This window comes from Bison bison, unplaced genomic scaffold (genome assembly GCF_000754665.1).
Source record: "Bison bison bison isolate TAMUID 2011002044 unplaced genomic scaffold, Bison_UMD1.0 scf7180017864387, whole genome shotgun sequence".
NCBI lineage: Eukaryota > Metazoa > Chordata > Mammalia > Artiodactyla > Bovidae > Bison > Bison bison.
In genome coordinates, this window is record NW_011494959.1 from 419579 (window position 1) to 430669 (window position 11091).

Below are 11091 nucleotides of genomic sequence, written 5' to 3' on the forward strand. Positions count from 1 at the left end.
CTCAGTGCAGTGCCTTATGTGACTGAACTGGTCACAAACTCAGGAAAGCTGGTCTGCCAAAGAATAGAATTATACATAGGTGAAAAGTTATACATAGGTGAAAAGATCAACATCTTTTGTTTAAGCCTCTTATATTAGACTGCTGGATATTTTGTTTATCCTCTAGGTCTAATCTCCACAATCTCTACCTCATCCAAACTTTCGTGTGCCCCTGTTAATGATTTACATGCAGAATTGCCCATTTTTTCTTGCCTTTGTCTTCTGCAGGGTCTGGTCAATGAAAAGTACTGACAGTGATTACACTGTATAAGAGAAGGGAGTTAGGGATATTTCAATCCTTCTCCTTTGTCACCTGGGAATTATTTAGCAATGATTAAGTTTCTCTACTGAAGGCTATAGCTTCAGTATATCCTATGTCCTATATCCTTGGCACTAGGGACCAGAAATAGCTTCTTCTGCCTTTTCAAGTCTGGGGGTAATAAATGCTTTCTGATGTTACTATTCCAGAGTGCCTTGCAATTCCCTATCTGATTTTCTCTACTCTTATCATCCAGAAGTAAATAATCCTTTCATTAACTTTTTCTAATCCTTAACTGTTTCATCCTTTGGTTTTAGAATCCATAGTGATGCAGTTAGTGATACCACGTGCATATGTGTGTGTTAAATCACTTGTCACGTCCAACTCTTTGCAACCCGATGGACTGTAGCCTTCCAGGTTCCTCTGTCCATGGGTTTCTCCAGGCAAGAATACTGGAGTGAGTCACCATGCCCTTCTCCAGGGGATCTTCCTTACCCAGGGATGGAACCTCGGTATCCTGCAGTGGCAGCAGATTCTTTACCATCTGAGCCACTAGGAAGTCCCTGTGATACGATACTCATTGTTAAAAGCATTCTAAAAGCTTCAGTAATATTTCCCAGATGCTCTCAATGTCTTCTGGACATACAAACACTGGAACAAACCTATATTCAAAGTTGGGTATAATAGTTCACTGCAAGAAAGAACATGCACCATAGAGAATAATGAGAAATATAACAGATACGTTTTTTTGAAATGCTTATAGAATTTGGGCTGTGTGAGGTGACTTTGGAGAAGGCAATGGCTCCCCACTCCAGTACTCTTACCTGGAAAATCTCATGGATGGAGGAGCCTGGTAGGCTGCAGTCCATGGGGTCGTTAGGAGTTGGACATGCCTGAGAGACTTCACTTTCACTTTTCACTTTTATGCACTGGAGAAGAAAATGGCAACCCACTCCTGTGTTCTTGCATGGAGAATCCCAGGGATGGGGGAGCCTGGTGGGCTGCCATCTATGGGGTCACACAGAGTCAGACACGACTGAAGCAACTTAGCAGCAGCAGAGGAGACTTTAGGAATGGTTCCTAAAGCAGGATTTGCTCTGTGTGTGTGCTATTAAGAAGAAGAGGAGAGTTTAAGGAGAGGCGAATGTTTGGTATCTTCAGGTATTTGAACAGTGAATTTGTTTTCATCTGAGGTTTTAGCTTTGGTCTCATTTCATTAATGTTGCACACTGTGAATTAGTTGACAGTTCTGTGAGATTGTCCACACTCAACAAGAGAACCCTAAAACCTATCTATGAGTGCCAAGGACCTTCTAACAACACCGAGGTCTAGGAGCTATGGTCAAATCAGTTCCCAAATACCAGGAGACACTTTTTTCTTTCACTACTTTCATATTTAACCACATCCTATTTCTATTTTTTTGTGTTCAATCCAAGTATTGCCAGCTTCATTAAGACATTTACAATTGTCTATCATTCTTCCTCTCAGACATTATATTTTCTGTCTTACTAATATAGCTACTTACACTCCAAATTTATATTGTTTTACTTTATTATCTTCAATTCTTCATAGATGGAAATTTGATACAAATTAGTAAATACTGATGTTTTATTTCAGTTTTCCAACAAACAGTATTTTCCATGCATTATATGTGTGTGTTAATCTTTATGAATGCTTTTTAAATGAATGCTAATCTCAAAAAGATTAAAGATAGCTTCAAAAAGAAGGGAGACTGCCCTTTAGCAATATACATATTTTGACAGAATTTATGTTCATAAAAGGAGAAGGCAATGGCACCCCATTCCAGTACTCTTGCCTGGAAAATCCCATGGACAGAGGAGCCTGGTAGGCTGTAGTCCATGGGGTCGCTAAGAGTCGGACACGACTCCGCGACTTCGCTTTCACTTTTGACTTTCACGCATTGGAGAAGGAAATGGCAACCCACTCCAATGTTCTTGCCTGGAGAATCCCAGGGATGGGGGAGCCTGGTGGGCTGCCGTCTATGGGGTCGCACAGAGTTGGACACGACTGTAGTGACTTAGCAGCAGTAGCAGCATGTTCATAAAAAGAAATGTACATGTTCGTATTTCTCACAAACTAAATTTATTATTAAATTTAAAGCATAAAACTATAATTTATTTGACTACTCTATGTTTGCTAGGAATCTGTCAAATTAACACTTGTTAAGTGGAGCATAAGATCCAGTATAGTGAGCCATTTTTCATCAACATGCCAGAAGTAAATTTGAAATAGAGATTCTAGAGAAAGTACACAGTATATCCTGAGGGGCCACATGGGGAGGTCCAGGCAAAGGACACACAGAGAAAAGGGCAGGACCTGGGACACATGCTTTGATTGGAATTCTTGGGTGGAAGACCTGATTGTCAATTCAAACCAAAAGAATGGGGTTTCAGTAGGTCCCCTAAGGATCCTACCTAAGGAGAGCATGGGGCTGAGAGAGGGAAGGCACTGGGAGGGTGAGGAAACTGTTGATCATATGGGGTGTTGGGAAAGTCACTCAAGAACTTACGTTTGTTTGTATCTCTGCAGGCTATTATTTCCTGCTAGTACTTTCACCTGCGTATTAACACAAGGCTGTTAATGTCACTTTAAAGTCCTTGTAGCCCAACTGGTTAAATAAAGTTGTTGCCAGGCAGCAATACCATGGTGTAGCTTTGCTAATCTCTTGACACTGTTGTTCCATTATATGTAGAATTTCTGAGGCTATGATTGTCAACAGGAAAGATCAACAAAAATATCTGCAGTGGTATTGCTCAGTTAATATGTTAAATTTTTAAGGTTTGATATTAATAGAATGTAGGCTCCTATCATCTCATGGAGAACATTGTTCTCTGAGAAACTGTTAAGATAATGAGCCTGAACTAATAAAAATTATACTTAACATTATGGTAGTAGTTTCTGCAAAGCAAGTTAATGTCTGCTATTTATAAATACGTACATATGGTTCACAGCATCAGCTCCCTATTAAAACTCAAAGGGAAGATACAAATGCATTGACACTGAAGTCTAAATAAGCGCTTAATTATACTTTATGGGTTTCTTGTAATGAAAAATATATCATTCATTCCTTTACATCTTCATGTTCAAGCCATGGTATGCAGTTGCTTGCTTTTATTAAGATTTTTCTTGAGTCAAGAGTTTCCAATCTGTACTATATTATTTGGTTTTAAATACTTCACCCTTATCCATATTTCTAAATATTAGAGATAATGTCTATTTATGTATAAGCTTAAGTGTTGAGACTTCTTTAGTTATATAAATAAAACTATATCAAATGTCAACAAATGCAGAAAGACTTTTATACCATATGAATGGTATAAAGTGATTCCTTTATCTTACAGAGCACTGTGTTGAGTTGTGAATGCAAATGCAAAGTCAAAGCAGTAAGATAGGTTTTCCCATTGATCGCTGTCATAGGTGATTTAATAAGATTATTAAAAAGAATTTAGAGCCTTATTTATAAATAACACTTAAAGGTACTTCCCAGTGAATTCTTCCCAGTCTCATTCCCACTCCTAAGAAACAGAAAAAACCAAAAGCAACACTATTCCCCAAAATGTATAGTTCTGGAGGTAGGTAAGTAAAATAGCTATACATTGGAAATGTTAGTGCATCAATGTTAAAGTAAATATTATATCTAAGTATAGTCTTTAAAAATTTCTGGATTAAATCTAAATAGATTGAAAATAAATAATATGGCAACTATAGACACTCACTATAGAAGAAAAGTATATTAATTTGCAAAAGAAGGACTAAGAATATATTTTGAAGGGTCAAGTGACAGAAAAGTTTCCTGAGGTACGTCTTATAATAAAATTAGAAATGCATGCTAAAATGCATGCTAACCCAAAGATCTGATGAGATGAAAATAGATATTTCAGTCCAAATAGAAATCACAAAAATGCAGAATTCATTGGGAAAATCTAATCAAAGGCGTGGAGGGGGATGTGCATACTAATACAATTAATATGGAGGAAAAACTAGAAGAAGACTAGGAAATCAGACAAGTGAAAGTGATATGGAAGAGAGACCAACAGTCTTCAGTATAATAAATGACATAGAAAATACAATGATTTTTATATAATAAAAGGAAACCATCTAAAATGAAAATCAAATCAAGAATTTAGCACATAGCATATAAAACTGAATTAGAAGCTTCAAATTAAATATATATTCTGGGCAAGTTATAGAAAGTAAATCATAAGCAGAGTTATAATATATCATATAGAAATGCCTATTTTTCACAGAAGAGGATGGCTTTTTTTTTTCCCCCTAATGTTTCACAGCTATATTACACGACAAAAGACAATGAAACAGAGCCTAAACTGAAGGGAGATCCATGTATATTGTGCTCAGTTAACTTGTCATTAACAGACAGAAATTCTCTTTCTGCTCTGATTGCATGGTACGGGGAGGGAGGAGGAAGGGGGGTTCGGGATGGGGAACACGTGTATACCTGTGGCGGATTCATGTTGATATACGGCAAAACCAATACAATATAGTAAAGTTAAAAAATAAAAGAAAAAATAAATAAATAAATAAAATAAAAATAAAAAAATAAAATGAAAAAAAAAAAGAGACAGAAATTCTCAAATGCAAAACAGCTAAGAGCAAAACAGCTAACAGCAAAACAGCTGTTGGGAGAAAGTTTATTCCTTTTCTTTAAATCTCAGGCTTTGTTCCTTCTGACCTTTTCAGGTGGTTCTTTCCTGGATTTAGGGAATTTCCTCACATACATGTGTTGATTTATACTCAACTGAATACTCTGGGTGGAGTTTTAATAGAGAAATCTGGACTTTTCTTTCTTCGCAGCTTTTTCCTCCTGTACTTTTCCTTGTAAATGCTCACTGTTTTGGCTTCCTTGGTCTCTCACCTCAGTCTTCTCACCTCTGGTAGGCTTCCAGAGACATCCTGGCTTCCACCGTTCTGTCCTTTGGCCTATAAACTTCCTCTAGGCAATACATTTGGACAATTATTAGGCACACCTTGTCTGTTTCCTTTCTCTCATGGTTCAGTGTCCTTTGTTGCCTAATAGCCAATGACATAAGAGCTACTTATTTATATATATTGTCCTATTTATTATTCAAGTGGATACATAAATCTGGTTTCTGTTACTCCATATTGGTCACAAGAAATCATATATTCTTAATCTTCAAGTCAAGGATACTTATGAATTATAACACCCTTTGTGCTAAGTCAATTCAGTTGTGTCCAACTCTTTGTGGCCCTATGTGCTGTAGCCCTCTAGGCTCCTCAGTCCATGGGATTTTCCACGTAAGAATACTGGAGTAGTTTGCCATGCTCTTCTCCAAGGGATCTTCCTGACCCAGGGATTGAACCCAAGTCTTGTGCATTGCAAACAGATTCTTTACTGTCTGAGCCACCAGGGCAGCCACAAAGTTTAGAAATGCTACGTTCATGCTCAATCGTGTCCGACTCTTTGTGCCTACATGAACCGTACCCCACCAGGTTCCCCTGTCCATGGGCTTTTCCTGACAAGAATACTGGAGAGGGTTGTCATGCCCTCCTCCAGGGGGATCTTCCAGGGATTGAACTTGTGTCTCCTGTGTCTCCTGCATCAGCAGGCAGGTTCTTTACTGCTAAACCATTAGGGAAGCCCCTTGGGCACCCCACCCACACCTCTGTATGTGTGTGTATATATATATAACTTCATAAATAAGGATGGAGCTTGGGTAAAGAGAGGAAGTTATTTTCTCCACCAAATCCCTGATACCCAGTGGTTGTGGACATTTCTCATTCCAGCTTCAGAACTTATGGCATGTTCAGTAGGATCATCATATTGTACTTTCATTGTGTTTATCTTTTATATATCCCCATTGTTAACAAGTCCTCATTAGATAAGAAAAAAAATAGTTTATTACCTATAGACAGGAAATTAGACAATGCATCCTATCTGCCACTATATAATTATTAAAGTGACTTTAAATTATTTTGAGAATTGTGAAAACAATCAACTTTAAGAAGGTCAAGGAGCTGTAAAAATTCTACACTTACCATATTCTCATCATGGTCCTAAGTTTCCATATTTGGATGCCTGCCCTTCTAGGAACCAAAGAACATATGACAGCTACAGGCTAAATGTATGGATTAGTGTTGCATTTATATAAAATTGTCATATATTCTTTGGCAGCTATGGATCACAGATGGAGTATCCACAGTTTTTAAAAGGGGACATTTTTGTTGCTCTTGTTGCTTTCTTATTCCGTAGCCACTATAATCTTCTTTCTTTCCTGTTTTAATGCCTACATTAAATGTTCCTTTCATCAACTTTATACCCCAAAGATTGAAATTTTGCTTGAAAATGTATACAGTGTTGTAATTATTGATATGGATAAAGTTAACTTCAGTTGGTTAATTAAAACCTAGATATAATTGTGGCTTAGACTCTGATAGCTTACAGTGAATGATGTCAGATTCATGATTTTCAAAGAAGAAGATTTAGTTTTGGGACCAGGGACCAGGCTTGATCACTCAAGAGCTTTTGTGTAGCAGAGTTTTATTAAAGTATGAAAAGGGACACAGAAAGCTTCTGACACAGACATCAGAAGGGGGACAGAGAGTGTCCCCATTGCTAGTCTAAGCAAGGGAGTTATATACTTTCTTAAATTAGTTGTTAAAATAAATTAAAAGAATGTCTGAAGGTTGTAAAAATCTTACCAGACCCACTGCCATAATACACATTTTAAGATAACAGGATTAGTCAGAGAAGGAATTCAAGAAAGAGAAACTGTCCTCAAGTAGGATACATTGTTGTTATATAATCCTTACTAAGGAATATAGAAAAAAAAGTTTGTCCTTTCCTCCTCCTTGAGAATTCCAGACCCTTAACATGTAAAATATCATGTATGAAACGAGATGCTAGTCCAGGTTCGATGCACGATACTGGATGCTTGGGGCTAGTGCACTGGGACGACCCAGAGGGATGGTATGGGGAGGGAGGAGGGAGGAGGGTTCAGGATGGGGAACACATGTATACCTGTGGTGGATTCATTTTGATATTTGGCAAAACTAATACAATTATGTAAAGTTTAAAAATAAAATTTAAAAAAAAATTAAAAAAAAAAAAAAAAAAGAAGCTCAGACCTCTTTCTCCTCCTCAGGGACCCTGGACTTCTTATCAACCTACCTAGGAATTGACTTTCTCAACTCACTGAAGAAACAGAGACAAATCAGTAGCACTCCTGGATTCCCTGGTGGCTCAGACTGTAAAGTGTCTGCCTGTAATGTGGGGACCTGGGTTCAATCCCTGAGCTGGGAAGATCCCTTGGAGAAGGAAATGGCAACCCATTCCAGTACTCTAGCCTAGAAAATTCCATGGATGAAGGAGCCTGGTAGGCTACAGTCCATGGGGTCACGGAGTCGGACACGACTGAACCACTCCACTGGATCTGGAGTGGATTTTTCACATGTGACTCTTTCATTCACTAGTAATTTTGGCCCAGAAAACATCTATCACCAAAGCATTAAATGTGTAGTGATGTTATTAGTATAATAATATATAATCTGTAAAATAATATGTAATATATTATATAATTATATATATATATATATATATATATATAATCTTTCAGAGTCTGCCTTTGTATCCTTCAGCGTCTAATGTCTTCTTTCTCAGTTTGGAAACAGTAGGGTTCTTATCCCTTTGACATTATCTAGTCATCTCTCATGAAGGACCACATCAGTTACACTGGCCTCAGAAACACTGCTGCCTCAGGACATTTGCACTTCATCTTCCTCTAAATATTTATGAGGATAGCACTCTCATTACCTTTAGGTATTTACTGAAAATTTGCCTTTTGGATTAATGCTTCCCGTGACACCATGTTAAATATAAATATTTACAAGATAAAAATCTTTCATACAAACTCCATACTCTAATATATATTACCATGTAGCATAATACATATTTTATGTATTAATCATATTTATATCCCTATTCTTTCTCTAAAATGTAAACTTCCAAGAGTTGGGGTTTTGGCGTCTTTACCATCAATTTTCAGGACCTAGACGAGGACTGCCTGTATGCATGCCAAACGTCTGACTCTTTTGTGATCCTATGGACCACGGCCTGCCAGGCTTCTCTGTCCATGGGGATTATCCAGGCAAGAATACTGGAGTGGGTTGCATGTCATCCTCCAGGAGAACAGGACAGTAATTGTGTAATCTATTGTTAAATACACATATTTAAATATATAATAAATTGAATGACACTATTTTTTAAGAAATAAAAATACAATAATATTTGAACTGGATAACCTAATCATTAAAAAAAGAAGAAGAATTCTAAATGTGTCTGAATCCAAATAGACACTTAAAATATTTTTTCTGAGTAAAATATGAATGAATGAACAACTTAAAACCATAAAGAAATCTTTCTTCAAATGTTTTATGTGAGTTTGACTTTTTTTTAATGTCTTTCTCTTTGCTGTTAGCCTTCTATAAATATGTATTTAACTTAATACAGGCCAAGTAGTTTTTAATAGTTCTTGTTAAAAAGAGATCAGTAGCCAGACAAAGGCTATGTTCCAACTGAAGTCCTTTATCATAGCAGTACATGATATCTCTTAGGAAACGAACTTAATATTAATTTGACCTTCAAAATAAATACAGTTACTGTATTATAAAGTATGTCTTACAAAGGCTGTGAGATTTACTCACATTAAAGTACTCTGAAGAGATTCAATAAAGTGGCACAAATTTATCATCTCTTATTTTTAGTTATCTCATGTGGTTGAAACTGCTAATTACATGTTGCTAATTTTAATACAATTAATGCCTGATTAATTGACTTCCCTGGTGGCTCAGACGGTAAAGTGTCTGCCTGCAATGCGGGAGACCTGGGTTCAATCCCTGGGTCGGGAAGATCCCGTGGAGAAGGAAATGGCAACCCACTCCGGTACCCTTGCCTGGAAAATTCCATGAACTGACGAGCCTGATAGGCTACAGTCCATGGGGTCGCAAAGAGTCGGACACGACTGAGCGACTTCACTTCACTCACTAATGCCTGATTAAGAGCCTTTGCTTCTTATGCTTCATAGCTAATTTATGGCATTGTAGCTAAATTATATTAGCTGTGATTTTTTTCTTTAATTTTTGTTCTTTGAAATTTACCAAAATTGTGCCAAAATGCTATAGATTGCAAATACATATGTAATATAATGCTCAGTGTCATATGTCACCAAGAAAATTTAAATTCATATGGCACTACACACACATACTTCAATTCAGTTCTGTTCAGTTCAGTCGTTCAGTTGTGTCCAACTCCTTGCGACCCCATGAATTGCAGCACTCCAGGCCTCCCTGTCCATCACCTTCTCCTGGAGTTTACTCAAACTCACGTCCATCGAGTTGGTGATGCCATCCAGCCATCTCATCCTCTGTTGTCCCCTTCTCCTCCTGCCCCCAATTCCTCCCAGCGTCAGAGTCTTTTCCAATGAGTCAACTCTTCCCATTATTGGTTAGGCATGTAATTAATGGAAAGTATTGTGACAGAAAGAAAAGCATAACAATATTATAACAATATTATCTAAAACTCCTTTTTCCTTTTGAAAAGTTACAAACCTCACAACCATAGCATAAGTCCTAGGCATGAAACTTAACAAATTGGGTGAAAGTGAAAGTCGCTCAGCTGTGTCCCACTCTTTGCAACCCAATGGACTATACAGTCCATGAACTTCTCCAGGCCAGAATATTGGAGTGGGTAGTGAGAGAGTCAGTTCCTAGGCAGGTTGATAAAAAGTCTGGGGCTCTCAAGGAGGAGATAGGGTTCTTGAATTCTCAAGGAAAAGGAGAAGACAAACTCTTTTTCTACATTGCTTTGTCTTAGTCAATCAACAATGTATCCTGCTTGAGGACAGTTTCTCCTTCCTGAACACCTTCTGATTAATCCTGTTTTCTTAAAATGTATATTATGGGAGTGGGTCTAGTAAAATCTATCTATTGTTAGCTCTAATCTTGTTATCTTAAAATGTAAATTGTGGGAATGGGTCTAGTAAGATCTTTACAACCTTGAGACATTCTTTTGATTTATTGTAGTAACTAATAGAAAATAGTATATAACTCCCTTGCTTAGACAAGAGACTGGGACACTCTCCGCCACCCTTCTAATGTCTGTGTCAGAAGCTTTCTGTCCCTTTTTTATTTTAATAAAACTCTGCTACACAAAAGCTCTTGAGTAATCAAACCTGGTCCTGGTCCCCAAGCTAAATCTTTAGAGATCAAGAATCACTCACCATAAACTATCAGTAGATTTTCCCTTCTCCAGGGGATCTTCTCAACCCAGGGACTGAACCCAAGTCTTCTGATTGCAGGTGGATTCTTTACCAGCTAAGCCACCAGGGAAGCCCAAGAATACTGGAGTGGTTAGCCTATCTCTTCTCCAGCAGATCTTTTGGACCTAGGAATACAACTGGGTTCTCCTGTATTGCAGGTGGATTCTTTAGCAGCCAAGCTATCAGGGAACCCTTGTGGGTTATACTCTTTTGTAAATTTAATACTTTTAAATTGTAAAACTGATTATAACAATTTTTTTCTTTTTTTTTGTGGATGACTTACTGTAATTTTATTTATTTATTCTCTTTTTTTCTTTTTTTAATTTTATTTTATTTTTAAACTTTACAATATTGTATTAGTTTTGCCAAACATCAAAATGAATCCGCCACAGGTATACCCGTGCTCCCCATCCTGAACCCTCCTCCCTCCTCCCTCCCCATACCCTCCCTCTGGGTCGTCCCAGTGCACCAGCCCCTGTC